Raw genomic sequence first — 17,671 nt, forward strand, 5'->3', positions numbered from 1 at the left:
AAAATAAATTTAAATAAACACAAAAAAATACATATAAAATAAAATATACAAATCTAAAAAAAAATTTAAATACAAAAGTAAAATTGATAATGGGATGAAAATGAGACAACTTCCAATTAAATATTTTAAAGGGCTGAACAATTTAGAAGTTGTAAGTAAAAAATGTGTCTGTCTCTAAAAAGCTATATCATCTCTTCACGTCTAAATTTGCCAAGTCCAATCGAGTCGCACTTCCGCAGATCATTTACTTTAGAATGAAAATCTTTCATCATCCACCCACTCTTGTGTCACTTGAAACGCCTGACGTTTTCCTCACTGAACACAAAAAAGTTATCATCAAAATGTCATGTTTTTTTTAGGCAACAAAACTGCAATGATCACCGGCTGTCAAGGTCAGATGCGGTTTAGTTTTGTTAAGGGAAATACAATGTACATGTTCTGCCAGCACCAAATGTTGGGCCTCGGTCACACAACCAAGGGGGTAGGCCCCTCACAACACAACACAACACAAAACACAACACCTCACCAATCTATAAGTAACGAAAATCAGTATATCATTATGCCCCCATCCAGGGCCCCTGTTCCTCAGTTCCACTGTTACCCCCTGTCTGACGCACTTGTTCGAAACTAAAGAAAAAGTGTTAAATTGTGGACTGTCTACTAAACTGTTAAAAAGTTAGCAGTTTATTTTGCTATGGTCATGTCTTATCTCGCCTAGGCAAAATAGTGAGCCCTCAACTGGTGCCCTTAAACAAAGTGCATGACGCCCCTGTGTGTGTCTCATTTTACCTTATCAGCAGCTCTGAGCTGCTGCACTGATGGCAGTGACTGATAGCAGAGAGTGTTGTAAGTAACCAACCCGCCCCCAACCTCATGGAAATGAACCAGGGAACGGATCACAGCCAATAACCACCGAGAAGCTGACTTTACCCTGCCGTGCCACACAGCACGGCCCCATTCCGCCATTTCCTACTTCACTTTATCACCAGCCTTGGAGAACGACTGTGAACAATTATCAGGGGCACAGTGCTGATCCTCTAATAGCTCCATTAGCCGGAGCGAGTCATTTCTGATGCTGGGGTGCAGGTTTAATCCGAATCCATCAGTGCTGAGGCGGCACATTCTGTAGCTCTGAATCGGAAAGGCTTTAGATTTCTTAAAATAGATTCAGCAAAATGCAAACTTCAGTGTTTTATACACAATTATGATTGTATCAGTGTGTTTTTTTTTTCCTCTCTGACATTAGTTGTGCTGATCTTGGTCTCTTTTTTTATGTGTGTATACTGTATAAGTGTATGGCTAAAGTGCCAGGCTAACTGTGTTAGGATGTAGTGGGAGTGAGGGCATTACTATGACCCCGTTTACACCTGGATTTAACATTCGTTTAGTGATTTGAGATCAGATCACTGTCTAAAAATGCATAGGTTTGTCAGAAATGCATGTAACCAGAAATTATTTAATAGGGAGATGAGAGGGGGTCTAGGAATGAAATGGGATATGCCGTAAGCTGTAGCCTATCCCATCTGTCGCAAAAAGTCAGTAACTCTTATAAAATGGCATTTACTGAAAATAGTTCGATCCAAAAGTATTGATTAGTGTAAAACATGTTGAAGATTAGCTGATAGGCTGTCGAACTAGAAGATGGAATACACTACACAACTTATAAGCACATTTTCCCCTGATTTACAGTGTGACAAATTTGATGCTGGAGCTAGATTTTGAGAGAGCCAGTTCACATGTTTGTTATTTTGATCCGATTTAAGAACACTTATTGTTTTCATTCGTCACATGTCTCAACAACAAACACATGTTTGTTGTGTTTCGGGTGTTCTTAGTAGATGATGCCAAGTGTAGGCTATCCTCTTTAACTATTTATAAAGTTGGCAAGTGTATTGCCCAGTATCCTATGATTTGTTTTAAAACAGCCTATGTGTAAGATTTTTAAGTGTTTAAATCTGATTTTAAAAGTTTATCTGAGGAAAGTGTGATGAACTCATTGACTAATAATGTCTCATGAAAAATAAATGTAAAATATATTAATATATTGTAATAGGTTACACTGTGTGTAGACATGTATAGGAGAAGTTGGAGAAATATATTTAAATCACTGCCAATAGTAAGGTGTCTCTAATCCACCTTTAAGTCACATTTAAAGTGAGGTCAGTGTTAACAGCATGTAAGGCAAAATCAAGTGGGTCTCATGGGGAGACGGCCTTCGAATCTCATTCTATTTCCTCTCTCATGAAACCTGAAGCTTTAGCGTCGACAGACGAGTGAGTGACCGAGCCACACCTCATTCCCAGAGGAGCTTTAAAAGCTTCTCTCCTATCCCTTAACTAAATATTTTCAGATTATTTTGTCTGTTGATGCAGTGGAAGGTGTTTGCTTCTCCAGAAAAGTCTCCTGAGATTAAGAGATCAGGAACGTTCAGGTAGGTGGGAACTTGAAAGTGAAGATCATGACCGATACGTCAACGAAAGGAAAGACAGATGGTATTCAGGGGATTCGTATGTGTTATATGTTTTATTGAAATCTCAAATTTGTCTCTTTATTTTTGAGGTCTTTTTCTCAAGTGAAAAATCTGCGAAGCAGGAGACTTCTCCATTTCGTCTCATTGCAGTCTAAACTTTTAAAAATAAAGACTCTTTGGCATTGATGCTTCCATTAAGAACCTTTAAACATCCATGGAACCTTTCCATTGGATAAAAGGTTCTTTAGTGGAAAAAACGTTCTTTAGATTAATAAAATGTTCTTCACACTAAAAATTGGTTGTTTTAAGAACTGTTCACTGAAAGGTTCTTTAATGTCAACAAAAATGATTATTCTATGCAAAAACCTTTGTTTTGTAGGAGAAAACCAGGATGTGTTGTGTCGACGGACATACTTATGATCACTTCATTATTCTTCAAATAGGCTAAATAAAAATGCTATTGTGTCTCATGTGAAGCCAATATTCTTCATCTCATCCGTCATTCGTGTGTGAGCAGAGTGAGTGTGGATGTGTTGTGCTTTTCCTCTCAGCCCATCAGCTCTGAATGGGTTCTGTGTACACACTGGTGTGAGAGAGATGCATCGAATGGGGGCTCATTCAGGACCTGCTGTGGGAGGCGGATGTTTTCCGCCCTTCTGGGTGGTACTGTGGACGCCCTGATGCAGATAGTATTGTTAATGTGAAAAAGGTGATGTGTTACAAAAGAAAATAAGGAAGGGCAAGAAAGATGCATGCTGGGATACATGTGCAGGTAGACTGTCTGTAGCATTGGTGCTCCTTAGCTCTCAAGAGACTCTAGTTACCATTAGATGAAATCACACACACAAATGCTCAGACATACACATACATATGAAATGCTTTATGTGGATTCACATTTAAATCAGATATCTGAGAGATATTTGGGAACAATATGTTAAAAGTTTCAAAAATGTTACTGAATTTTAAATAGACTGACAATTAGACGTGTGTCTACTGACACAAAGCTGTCTTTGACTGATCAAAAGGCCTCAGATGGAATGAAAAATCCCTGACACTGGTAAAAAACTGTACAGTCACACTCATTAGTTTTACAATAAACAGATTAAGAAATGAGCAATTGAAAGCGATCTTAAAAAGTTATATGTCTCACCTCTCAAATCACCTCCTCGTTTGTTCCATGTCGGTGATAAGAGGCTTTTAATCATTGGCTCGGTCTCTGGAGAAATGGTCTTAACGTTCATGGTCTACCTACAATGTCTTTGCTAATTGGTTCAAGCAGCAGTCTTAACCAGATATTACAAGGATATCAATGACAAGAGCCTGTCGACTGTCATTTTAATAATGTTAAGAATAGCATTAACTTGGTTAGTAGAACAAAACAAGGAACATGTGGAAAAAGATGAACTAATCTGACAAACAAAGTCAAAATGTGGAAAAGAAATGAGAAATACGTGATTGTAGTGTACTGTTTATATTTTATTATACAGTTCTATAAAGCAAAATCCATATTTACATTATATATTAGCAGAATATTTCCAAACAAAGATTTGCCTAAAATTCTCACAGATTCAAAACTCTATCAAAGCACTCACAGACTTAATTAGATAGTAAAGGTGCAGAGAGGCAGTAAATCCTTTAATCAGACATTAAAAAGAGAGACTGATTAGCTACAGGTGACATTAGTGCCTTTTACATATTCTTCTGCTGGTCTTCTGCTTGATTGAATTTTAATAGGTGGTCAAAGTTCAGGAAAATGGCGGCATAGTCTGGCTTCGATTAGACATACAGTCACACTATATAGTTAACAGTAATGTACAGTAGCCTCACTAAAACTAATGCTTTTAGTTTCAGCAAAACAATCTGTGTATATACTCTTAATCAGCTGTTTAGAATCAGAAAAAAAAGCTGATACTTGATTCAGGGATCAATGAATCTTTTGAATCGGCTCATTTCTACCATGAATCATTGAAGTCGCAAATCAATCATAGCTGTTTCCAGCGGAAATGACTGGAAACTCAATTGAATCGGTTTCCTCAAAACAAAGAATATTAACGCATCCAACCATGGTGCCCAACTCTATCTGGTATGTACTAATCTTGAAATTAATAAGCAAAATAAGAAAATAACCGGGGGAAATAAGCATTTAAATGTTTACTTTTTTTCAGTTTGAAGATGAAGTTGCTTTCACATCAAAAATACCCAACATTTTTCAGGTGAGGCAACTACAGGTTACTGCTAACTGAGAGCTTTGCTGCTCGTACGATGGGCTACGATTAGTTTAGCCAATAACTGTCCAATAAAACTCTAATGTAACATTCTAAAATGTTACATTCTAAAATGAATCTGAACTTTAATATTCTAAATTGTTAAAGTGATTCTGAAACAGAATGTCGGTGTTTGGTGTGTGTAGCTAAGACAGTTAGTTGGAAATGCAAGGACTGAAATATTTTGTCTTTTTTTGTGTGTGGGATGTTTGAATACATGTGGTAACTGACGAATTTCAGCACATGAAAGTATAAACATTTGAAAATGTCATGAGATCACAGAAAGTCAGTGTTTGACCTTGCTGTTTTATTGTTAGTCTAACCAATAAACGAGCCAATAAGAACGTATGTTTAAGTCATTTCAAGTGTTTTCAACGAGGCATTTTGTTATTTTTTCCTTTTTAATGGATGCACAGCACACATTAGAGTGTTATGCAGGGGAAGACTGCAGCGGACCACCCACCCCTGCACGTCTCAAACAGGGCCCACAGAGGGTAATTAAGCTGTTTTCTTGGGTCATACAAGTCTCGATCGTTAAATCTTAGAGGAGTGATGGGTGGTTGTATGCTGGTTGTATTCAAGAATATGCCAAAGACCGCTGGGTCAATGCAGAAACTCTTGGGCCAAATAAATTCTTCTGTAAATGAAAGGCATCGGTCATATTATGAGCATCATCATCATTGTGTGTGAGATCATCTGTCTCTGGGAATCTCATGATATTTGTCATGAAGGCTCATATTTCATCCTAAAAGTAACAGAAAAGATAAAACCATTAATCAGAACATCCAATAATTACAATTCTGTCATTATCTACTCACCTTCATGTCATTCCAAAATTGCATTGGTCTGTGGAACATGAAAATATTTTGAAGAATACTTAGTAAACCAAAAAGTTTTGGTTAGCATGGACTTCCATCGTATGGACCAAAAATATAATGGAACTAAATGGGAAATGGGTTTTGGTTACAGACCTTCTTTAAAATATTAAAAGAAAGAAATTAATACAGGTCTGATAATACATGAGGGCAAATAAATAATGAAAGAATTTTCATTTCATTTTTAGGTGGAATATTCCTTTAAATCTACAATATGATGAAACTATTGTCAAAATGGAGAGAAAAAATCTTGTTGCCATATCAGGCTTAATTTTGCATTAAAAAAATTACTTGTGCAAGCCTTTTTGTAAACGCTTAGTTTACTGAACATTCTTCAACATTATTCTAAAAGCTATTCAAGCATATAGGATGTTTTTTAGTGGAAATAAAGTTACATAAAATGATACTTAATCAAAGGGAACCATGGACATTTAATGACCACAGTGAGATATTAAGTATCATGGTTTAAACACATGGTTTTTAAAAGCACAAATAAGACTAAAGCAGTCTTAACAGGGATATAATGGCATACGAAAATGATTTTATAATTTCAGTGGAAGAAAATGCATCATTTGCTGAAGCATATTCATCAGTTAGCTCTCATCAATGACATTCTTTCCAAATCCAACAAACTTACTCAACCAGCATTAGCCAAAGTAGATCTCTATCGAATCACGTATGCGCCCAGAGGAATGGATGCAGGGTCTTGCTGTGCCAAACATCACAGTCTTCGCCCATCAGTTCAGCTGACCATGTGTGATTGTAGCATGAAGACAAACCTCCGCCTCACACACAGGCAGATCTGAAGAACTGGTCACTTGTTTTGGCTTCAGCACCCTGATGTCATTGCCTAGACCTCAACAGCAATTAATGCAGGCTGAGCTCTTGGACACATCCCTTATGTAAATGTGATCAAAGAACAATCTGAGTGGATTTGATATGGTGATGTTCTTTGTTTCGAAATAATCTTTCTCTATGCCAAAATTATTATCAGACTCATGAGAACTGCCTGTTCTCATTGTGCTTGTTTAATTTACTTACATTTGAATATTTTCTCACATCTTTGTTTAGTCTGCTAAAATAGAAGTTTGTTTTTGCATTTTGTGTTGGGACTGCAGGAATACATTTTGCTGCATTAACTGAAAATGGGCAGTGGCTTTTTTGTTCCCGGCATGCTTTGTATGCGACTGGTTTGGGAGTTTTGGGAATTGTTGTTTTGTGTGTTGTTGAGCCAAGATGAGAAAATTGGAGACTTGTTAGTTGTTATGGTTTGATATTTGGCAATTTAGAAGAATGTCTGTTATGTGTCTGAGCTTTTGGCTCATTCTTGTGAACAATATTAATATCTAAAGTGAAAATGCTAATGTGCTAGCTAGTAGTTTTTGTTGTTGTTGTTGTTGTTGGTTTGTTGTTTAAACGCAATAGCTTATTGTACCTTTAGTCAAAAATAAAAACAACAAAAAAGTTTGCATATATGTTTTGTAATGTATTTAATGCATCAGGCTTTTATGGCTCATGATATAGTAGAAATATGGAGCATGTTCTCAAGGAGGAAAAAACACCTGCATTTTTTTTTTCAGAGCCCCAAACTGAACAAAAATATGCAATTTGGTGCAGATGCTAATATTTATATTGCCAAAGTAAGATGAAATTCTAATAACTTATATTGTCAATTAATCAAATCTTTATAACACTATAGCAAACTACTTATCTCCCATTATGTGTCTTAGTAAGGTGAGATTTAAATTAATAAATTGAAAATTCAGATATTTACAATGATTATTGAGAGATGAACAAGAAAACGTTTGATTCAAATTCAACAATTCAAATCATATTTGATACTCACATTTGAACCTGGTTTTTCTAAAAAAAAAAAATAATCCATGGAAAATCAAGTACACCTAATTCAGTACAGTGTATGTTAATCCTGAAATATTACAAACAATATAAAAGTTGTTCTGACATGATAAAACTTTTTAAGCATTTTACACCAGAAAGACATGTGAACCCCAAAGGTGGAGGCTTCCACAGTTATGCTAAATGGACATTTATTTGCTAAATCATATAGACTATTGGTCAGATGACAGAAGGCATGTAGTAGATTTTGTGCAAATGTTTTTTGACATGTGATTTCCAATCGATTGTTTAGGCCTTAGAAATTTGTCTATCAAAGATGATACAGTAGGGTTAAGAAAGGTTAAGGTAGCTCAACACGTGGAATCACTGTGCACAATTAAATCAAGTTAAACTAAGGAGCAATTGTTTTTAGTGCGCACAATTTATTTTCTGAAGCACAGTCATTTATAGCAAATAAAAGCAAAGTTTTAGGCCATTTTGAATATAGCACTAGAGGCATCATGTTTCTTTTTGCTACATGGTCACTAGGAACTAATGCTGTGTGACAAGCTTTGTAATGATTCTTCAGCATAAAAGCATGCATGTTTGAAACAACATGAAAATTAATAAACAATGCCTGAATTGTCATTTTTAGGTGAACTATTCCTTTAAGCGTTCTCAGTGAGCGTACAGCATGTGTGCACGATGCAGGCCGCAGTCAAGAAGGGTGACGATGTGTGTCACAGAACCCGCACTGATCGCCGCTGTTTGTAAGCAAAGCCGAGCAGAGAGATTATCTGCTGGTAAGAGCTGGGGGCTGTTGTAAATGATCTGTTGTGTGGGTGATAAACCCTGTCAAAAGCACCTCTAGCGCGGCACCTGGGCTTTAAGAAAGTCATGCTCAGATTTGTCTCATGTGCAAGATTAAAATCAGGACGCGGTTGACTTCAGGGTAGGACTGAAGGGTTTATTTAACTCTAATGAATATTTCACATTTCGCACAAAGACATTCCTGCAGAGATCTCTGGGAGTTCTGTGTATCGCGGGGTTTCGCTTCAGCACGAGAACGAGCCGTTTTCATCATCGCAAACAATCCGTATAGGAAACACTGAGCCGTGTGTGAGTGTGTCTGCATGCATGTTTGTGCATGTTTTGTGGGTTCCTCATGGCATTAATCATCGGTACTAATTACAACAAACCCATGAACAGACTGACTGGAATCTGTTAAGATTCTTATGATGATTGCAGGATAATATGTACACAGCCAACCACAGCGTCGCATTTGGTTCATCCAAAAGAAATAGCAGCAAAACCACAATAAATATTTTGAGTGAAAATAGAAACAGCTTAAAATAGAAATTTATTTTCCTTAGCTCCTTGTGCACGTCAAACAAGCTCCATTGGGCAATCGATTCTGTCGTTACAGATGAAAGCAAATTACAGATCGAAAATTTGTTCTAATTGCTGTGATTAAATTGTTGGAAACGGGTGATAGCATCTCTCAGACCTCCACCCACTAAAGAACGAGACTCAGCCATTAAATTATCCTGCTATCAGGAGTGGTGGAGTCCTACTTTGATGTTGTTGGTTTAGAGAAATGGCGGGCACTCGATTAAGGGCAAAATTAGGGTGGCAGGCCGACCGGGAAGGCGCCGCGGCGTAAAGGGTCAACACAGCAGGAGGGCGGGAGCCGGTCGACTTTGAATAACATGTAACTGCCATTTCTGAGAATAATTGGTTGTTTTTGGAAACAGATGACTTAATTTCATATGTTTGTAAATTAGTAAAATGTTTGTAGGCATTACAAAGAATGAAATATAAACCTGAATCAAATGTGCCTATAGCTCCAAAGTGTTGTTAGTGATTCTAATGTTATTCAACCATTTAACAGTTGAACAGTATGGTAAAAAGTTATGAAATTTGGTAAAGTTATAGAATGGGGTCAATAATGTCATCTGAACCAATTTGGGGTTCCTCGAAATTTCTAGCGCCACCAAGAGTTAACCATTTCAGGTGCACTTTAGCTTATACACTTTTACCTGAAGGACTACAAATTATTCTTAGACCAAGTCTTACAAAAGTCACTGAAATGATTTGTGGTGGTTAACATCACTAAAAAAGCTTAATGAAATTGCTGAGAAAGATGGTTTTATTGTAATCATAACATTCAAAATGCGGTCATCTGCTAACATTCAAAAGTTTAAGGTTAATAAGATTTTTGAAAGGAGTCTCTTCTGCTCCACATTATTTGATAACTGTTTTCTTTTTGAATATGAAGACTACAGAGAACGGTTCGGACTGCTGAAAGGATTATTGGTGCTCCCCTGCCCACCCTACAAGAACTGTACACATCCAGAGTGAGGAAAAGGGCTCAGAAAATCACTCTGGATCCCTCATATCCAAGTTACCCCATCTTTGAACTTTTGCCATCTGGCCGGCGCTTCAGAGCCGCAAATACCAGGACAGTCAGGCACAAGAACAGTTTCTTCCCCCAGGCAAGTTATTTATCTGATGCAAAGCTGCATTTTCAGCATCATTGCTATACTCTTCATTACTTCAGAAGTCATTCTAATATGCTGATTTGCTGTTCAGGAAATATTTCTTATTATCATCACTGTTGAAAACAGTTTTGCTGTGTTTTATTTTTGTGTAAACTGAGATGCATTTCTTTTCAGGATTGTGTACATAATTAGTCCTACTACATCTTTATTGCACCAAATTGTAAATAAACAGTACAACAGTAAAATATAGCCCTTTAGTTTGTGGCTTCTGTATGTGGCTTCTATTTCTGTTCTCTGGTCAAAAGACGTCAGGAAATTCCCAGTTTCATCCACGGAAAGCTCATCTCCCAGTATGGATACTGCGTTTGGCTGGGCTGCCATGAATTCCCTGCAGCCACAGACAGTTGGAGAGGCACTGATGCACACCGATCAGAACACATCATTTAGGCTGGAGCTCACACGGGCAGATGGGGAAAATGACAGGGTAAGTCAAACTAAGGGGAAGAATGGGCTTCCTGTCGACAGAATATTCCTGATCTATGATGATAGCACAGGAATGACCGTCTAAAATAAGGGCCTCTGGAGAGGAAGTCTCACAGAACAACATTTACAGAGGACTCGGCTGTAATCTTGTTCATCTAAAGCCAGAGTAAGAGAACAAAATATTAACAAGTCAAATGTTCCAAAACGCTTAAAAATAATAATTCCAGAAGGCATTATGTTCAATGGAAAGATTCCTTGGATAAAAATCAGTGGCCATAAGAAACCATTACATTTAAGACAATTGCATGTGCATTAGAAGGGTCATGGGTAACATTTTCACAGAGAAAGTTCAGTTATTTATGACCCTTTTTAATACATTACTGGACTGAGATGACATAATACGCAAAACCGCAGCTCTAAATCTCAGTTCTGAATCCTTTTATTGACATTGTCTTAAATCCAACCACAAAAAGTCCACACCTGTGACAAAGTGTCTATTAAACACTCACCTGAGGGTTAATGATGTTTTTAATCTTTTTGGTTGCACTTGTTGTGTCACAATAACTGTTAGTACCTTAAAGAGTATGCCCATATTTCGTTTCAACACCTAAAACCTGTATTACCCATGGATTACTGTTGAACTCTGAATAGACTCCAACATGCTGTTTTGTATGTATACACATACATCTATGTTTAGGTTACTAACAGGCAACCTAAATATTTAGGCTACTAACATTATATTGTGGTGACACCTTTCCTAAGGGAGCGTTTCCTCGCTCTTTAACTACCATAATAGCCTACTATTAATCGTTCGAGAAACTAACCAACTAGTCACAATGTGTAGGAAAGAGTAGGCCTACTAATAACTTCTTATTAATGGATTCGATATCTTCAAGATGCTGATGAAACGAATACGGCATCTGAGGTGATCTTGTGTAATTATTTTGTCATTCTGCCTTATTTCATGTTTGATTAATCAAAAGTTCTGTTCATAAACGAGGGGTTCCAATCCGCATTTTTGCACATGAGCGCTCAAAAACGGCGCTGATTTTTGACACAAACCTATGTACATATTTATATTTAAATTGAATGAACTAATGTAGGCTACTGCATTGTTTGCTTATGTCCATGACAATAAAGCCTATTTTAGCCCATAGGCCATGTCATAGGCTACTAACTTGATATTAGATTCAGATCAAACCACGTTAATTTTGATGATTTTTGCGAATGTTCGTTTCTGAACTATTGCACAAATTATTGAATTATGTATAGCCTAATTTGCGGTCATAGTTAACTAACAATGCATGTGGGAAATGCACCCTGGGATAGCATCACTGAAAGACAGGAACGTGTTCAACCTACAGCCACTTTGATTTTAATTTAGCCTATTATCAGATTAAAAAGAGGCAAGATTGTACGTTTACTATATCCGTATCTAATCCGAATGTCTCCTGGGATTAAGAGATACTCCAGACTAGAAGGGGGTTTTCCAGTCTCGTTGGGAATGTTTATGTAACCCTCACAATCATTTGGGCTGTTTGTTTCGAGTCCAGCCGGTGGGCCAAAGCACTTTGGTAATGAAGCCAATTGAACTTAACTGCAAAGAAACCGTTTGAAAGCTCTGTTTGTTTTCACTCAGTCTTATCGAAAGATTTGAGAGTAATTACGCTTTGATATAGACCTAATTGCTATTAGATTTAAACTTACTGCAATCATCAGAAAACATGCATTAAACGGAGTTTTTAATCGTGGGTGGCAGCATTTAGTTAGCCTAAAAAATGTCTTTTAAATTCTGAATCTATAGTTATTTATGATTTAAAAAAAGGTTGTTCTGAAGTTAGATGTGGTTTACATTTAGTTCTTGCTCTGTGAAGTCACAAATATATTTGCCAAAATAGGCTAAGGCAAAAACGTAGCTTTGAATGATTTTTTACTTTAAAATTGTTTTATAGAAGGCAATGTAAATATCGAAGAAAGTACTAAAATAGTGCATCTGAACTAGATAATTTTTCAAATAATTTGAATAAAATTATCTGTGCAGACCCGTGATGATTGTTTTTTTTTTACCATTGCATGTGTTTTGCCTTATCTGTCCTGTTTTATAGGTTAATGTTTCCACACATTAAATCATGAACCATGAATAAAAAAATATATGTTGACTGTACAAAAGTTTTGATCATCACTTTTTTTGATTTATTTATTTATTTTTTTAACTATAAAAGACAATCAATTAAAACTAATTGACTGAACATAAAGTTTTTATTATTAGTTGTTTTTTCACCCCCTGGACCTTAACCTTTCACACACTTTTCATGTCATGACATTGAAGTGTTTTCGGGGCTGCTTGTGGCGAACACATGTCCTGACTTTTTGTAGCAAAAAAATATGTTATTTTCATTCAGAAAAAAAAATTAGTAAAACTGTTGATAGATCGCCAAATAGAACGACGATTTCTCCTGGTCAGCTGATTCTGGGGGGAAAATAAACAATAAAAATAAAGAGTTTCATTACACTTGAAGTTCATGTTCACGTTCAAAGCACATGCAAAATTTATTTGCGCGCGCGTGAGTGTGAGAGAGTTTTTAAGGGCCATCTTTCATTAAAGTTTTAGATGTCAGTCCATTTCTAATGTTTCACATAATAATTTAAAACAACATTTTAAGTTAAAATCAATCAAATAGGCTACTTGAATGGAAAATCTTGACACACTATAGCCTATTTTATTTAGCCTATTTTACAGTAAAGAAACGTATATTTGTGTAAAACTGTAAAAACAAGAGCAAAGACTGACAATGTTTCTTCAAATTTCTATGCATTGTTGCCTACCTGATACAATCTACAAGGTTTTTTTATGTTCTACCTGAAAATTATTCTCATGCTTTGAAAGTCTGGATCACTCGAGATCACATGGGGTCGTCATGTGGAATTCAGATGCGTTATTTTACATAATAATAATAACATTTTTTTAAATAATAAAAACAATCAAAACCTTAATTTGAAAAGGTTAGGCTAAATCTTTATTTCATAAATGTGTTTGACAGACGGACCGACACTTGTCCAACTGCGACAAGACCAAAACCATGTCTTCCCTAGCGAGAAAGAAAGGAAGAAAAAACCCACTGAGCCCATTTCTAACAAACATCCAGAATCTTCACACCGCACTTCCATCGCTTCTGAAAGAGCTCTGGGTCAAACGGGTTCAAGACAGGCACCATGTGTTATTATATTATTATTTAATTCCATTCTGATGATGCAACACTGCCATCTACTGACCACGAGAGCACTGCAACCACAAACCCTAACAGAGCAGTAAGATTCAGTGTAGCCTATTTCAAGTCATTATAAAGTATAAATTCAGTTTCTGACAGGAATGAAAACGAGGCTGTGAGGAAGAAAAGTAGGTCTACAGTGCGTCCAATGATGGATTGCAGTTTAACGACAACATACTGATTGTTAACCTGACGAAACGTCTTTTATGAAATAACTTTATGTAGACAAAACAGTTTTGAACGGTGTGAGTTGTGAAAATTAGCGCGTTGCATCGTAAAGTCGTCTTTCCCTGACAGCCTCTTTTTAAAGTTCTTAAGGGAAGAGTATTTAGCTGATTTAAACAAAAGAAAATTAACAAATAGGCCTTTTATCATTCTCAAAATAGATTTCAAATACAAAACTGGACAACATGATTTGATTAGACCTATATGTTTATTCATTAGTAGCTACAGACCTTTTGTTTCTGTGTAGTAGCCGAGACCAATAAGCAGCTTTTCTTATACATTTAGCTCATCATATCGCCACTAGCAGCAACAGGAATCAAGTTTTGATGTTTGACCATAATGTCCCAGTGCAAAAGCATGATCAAACTCTATGCACCTTTTCTTAAACTCGCTTCTGGAAAATCACTTTAGTCATGGTTTTTCTGGTCTGACTGGTGCGTCTTATTATTTGTTGTTGTCCATCTTCCATTTCACCACTGACATAAATCTTCAGAGGTCCAGTAACACAAGGGTGGTTAAGTTCATCTTTCTCTCGCTTTTGCACTTTGTAAAAATGTCTGATGGAAAAGCTCATCTTTAATGACTTAAACTGAACCATCCTTGCCCTATTAAGATGAAAGAATGCAAAAGTTAAGAAGAATCCTTTGCATTGTCCTCCAAAACATTTATCAGCAGAGTAAAGCACCTGCATGTATGGCCATCTACACCAGGATCATCTTGTGCGGCCCGAGCAGCCTGTCTTCACATGGAGCTCAACGATCAGCTGGGGAATCGAATGGAAGTTGTAAAAATAGATGAAAAAATCCAGAAAAAGAATTCATCCTCATTTGGCTGTGACTGTGGTCTGGGCTTTTTTGTCCCGGGTGTATCCTCAACAGCTGAAATCACTGAAGATATTTGTGTTTGCAGGGAAAATATCACATCTATCATTCATTTGGGGGCTCGTAGGCCAGAACCGTTTCCACATTTGACAGACTACTCAGTCTTTCCAAAAGCCCATTCCGATTCACTGCAGATTCAAACCCTCACTGATTTCATTTCATTTCATCTGTCCACACATAAAACATAAGTCTTGAACACCCTTCTTCAAATAAAACCAGATAGATGGATAGATAGATAGATAGATAGATAGATAGATAGATAGATAGATAGATAGATAGATAGATAGATAGATAGATAGATAGATATGTCCCTACCAATATGATCAGGATTAATTAATCTCCACATCATGTAATTCTGACAATAGCCAGTGCTGCACACAGAGATCTGATCTCATCATTATCAGTCTGTCTGGAAGGACATGAAGAAACAGAACAAACTGAGACAGACTCAATCCAGAAGAACTGTGGCAACGTCTCCAAGATGCTTCATGAGACCTCCCTGCAAAGCTACAGTACTGTTAAAAGGTTCGGCACTTGTGTAAAAATGCCATAAATGAGGATGTTGTCAAAGATAATGTCATAAATAGATTTTCTTGATCAGTTAACTTCTATTAACTAAATTAAATCAACATTTGGTGTGAGCATCCTTTGCGTTTAAAGCAGCTTTTGCCCCCGGTGCACTTGTACATAGTTTCTGTACTTGTACATAGTGCTTTGCAGGGAGGTCTCTTGTAGCAGCTTGGAGACATTGCCACAGTTCTTCTGGATTGAGTCTGTCTCAGTTTGTTCTGTTTCTTCGTGTCAGACTCCAAAATGCATGTTTGGAAATGTAAACTGATATACTGACACACTACAAAAGATAGAAATAACTGACTTACACTGAAAATAGTGTTCTAATAATTTTAGCCACCACTGTCATTTATTATGTGTTCTAATAATTTTAGCCACCACTGTCATATAATACAATGCAACTTATAGCCAAGTGCCATGATATTAATCTAAGTCCATCACTGTACGATGGTAAAGAAAAGCTAAAGAAAAAAATGTGTGTGAAGGACCCAGTTATGTTCACATACATCTCGCCCAGATGCAGGAAACTCACAGTATTTATTTTCCTTGGTCTCAATTTGTGTCTTGAGTCTAAAACAGTGTGTGTCCTTCAACATTATATAGTGCCGAAACTCCAAAGCTCACAAACACAGCACAACCAACAGAAACCTTCCACACATGTGATGTATCCTGACTTCTCCTGGAAGAACGAGGAACTCCCTGCTGATGGGTATATCAAGGCTTTGGGCTTCTAAATACAGGCCTGAGTTTCCTGTGCGTTCCTGTCTGCTGGTGGGCCGAGCGCTCATCTGTCCACTGTCCCTCAGAGGCCATAAATCGTTCAGATGAGATGAAGTCCTTGTGTTCCCGGCCTAAACTGCTGCGTGAAATCTGAATGGCCGTGTTTTGACAGCCCGTGGCTTTAAATCATCATTTTATGATAGCCAGGGAAAACGTGTCCGTCTTCCCGCCAATGATTTACGTTCATTGGAGTCTGGAGGATATGATAATTTGGCAAAGGCAGATGGATTGAGAGATACCAAAGGGCTTCTGTGCCAAACACTCTCATGCGCCGCACAAATGGAGTCCACATGCTGGAGAAAGAGCCTGACATCTCTGTTCATCTCCTCAATGTCACGTGCCTCTCCTCCTGCCTAATGAATTACACTTATGTTCAACTCTGCTGGGGAGGGATCAAGTCTCATAATTCATAATTCTGAGTCATACAATCATAAAAGAGATTATAGAGTGAGGCCAGCATCACAAAAAAAACCTCAGCTAAACTTGATGCCATTGATTTCAGGAACAACTGCATTCCATGCAGAACAGAGCAGGTTGAGTGACTGGAAAGTGCAGTCCTCCAAGTTTCCTCCATGACTGCAAATGTATAATGAAATGGGTTTAGTTCATCATTTTTTTCATACATTTTTTCTCCTTCTACAAAGACAACAGTGTCATTGTTTACACATAGGCTGCCATAATCTGACTGTTGGCTTTATTATAAAAATGACAGTACTTTTCCAAGTGATCTGATTTACAATTTTTGCTTCATGAACAATAAAACTGATATAAATATTCCCCTCAACTTACATATCTGTAGAGCAGGAGATATGATGCAGGTAGCACAACGGATTTCAAAATTGATAATAGTAAGAAATGTTTCTTGAGCAGCAAATCAGCATATTAGAATGATTTCTGAAGGATCATGTGACACTGAAGATGCTGAAAATTCAGCTTTTCATCACAGGAATCAATTATATTTTACAATATATTCACATAAAAAACATTTATTTTAAATTTTAATATAATATTACTGTTTTTACTGGATTTTTAAACAAATAAATGCAGCCTTGGAGCTGACTTCTTTCAAAAACATTACTGACCGCTAACTTTTAAATAGTAGCGTCTATTTTGTGTTTTCTCTTGAATGTGTTCATGAATGGCTCACTCCTCTGTGTTGCTTTAACATACTGGAGGTCATGATGTAGACAGGCGGTGGTGGTCTTACCGGATACCCAAACCACATTGGCACTAACTCACTCCTCTAGAGGAACAGATCATCGTCCCAGACAGGCATGAGAGCCGAGCAGGAAGCCAACTAAACTAAACAGTGTTTTGGGTCATATAAGCCAGCAGATGTTTATAGATAATGGCAGACTAGAGTCCAAAACATGTCGATCTTCACATTTGTGCATGTATAACTCCTTAAATGTGGACAAAATAACTATGGATTAGATTTTTAATATTTATCCATCAAGAAATTGCACTGCAGCATCCTTAAGATAGGGGTCAGGGGTCAATGTAGAACCAAAGGCACA

This window comes from Cyprinus carpio, chromosome B20 (genome assembly GCF_018340385.1).
Source record: "Cyprinus carpio isolate SPL01 chromosome B20, ASM1834038v1, whole genome shotgun sequence".
In the NCBI taxonomy this organism is placed as follows: Eukaryota; Metazoa; Chordata; class Actinopteri; order Cypriniformes; family Cyprinidae; genus Cyprinus; species Cyprinus carpio.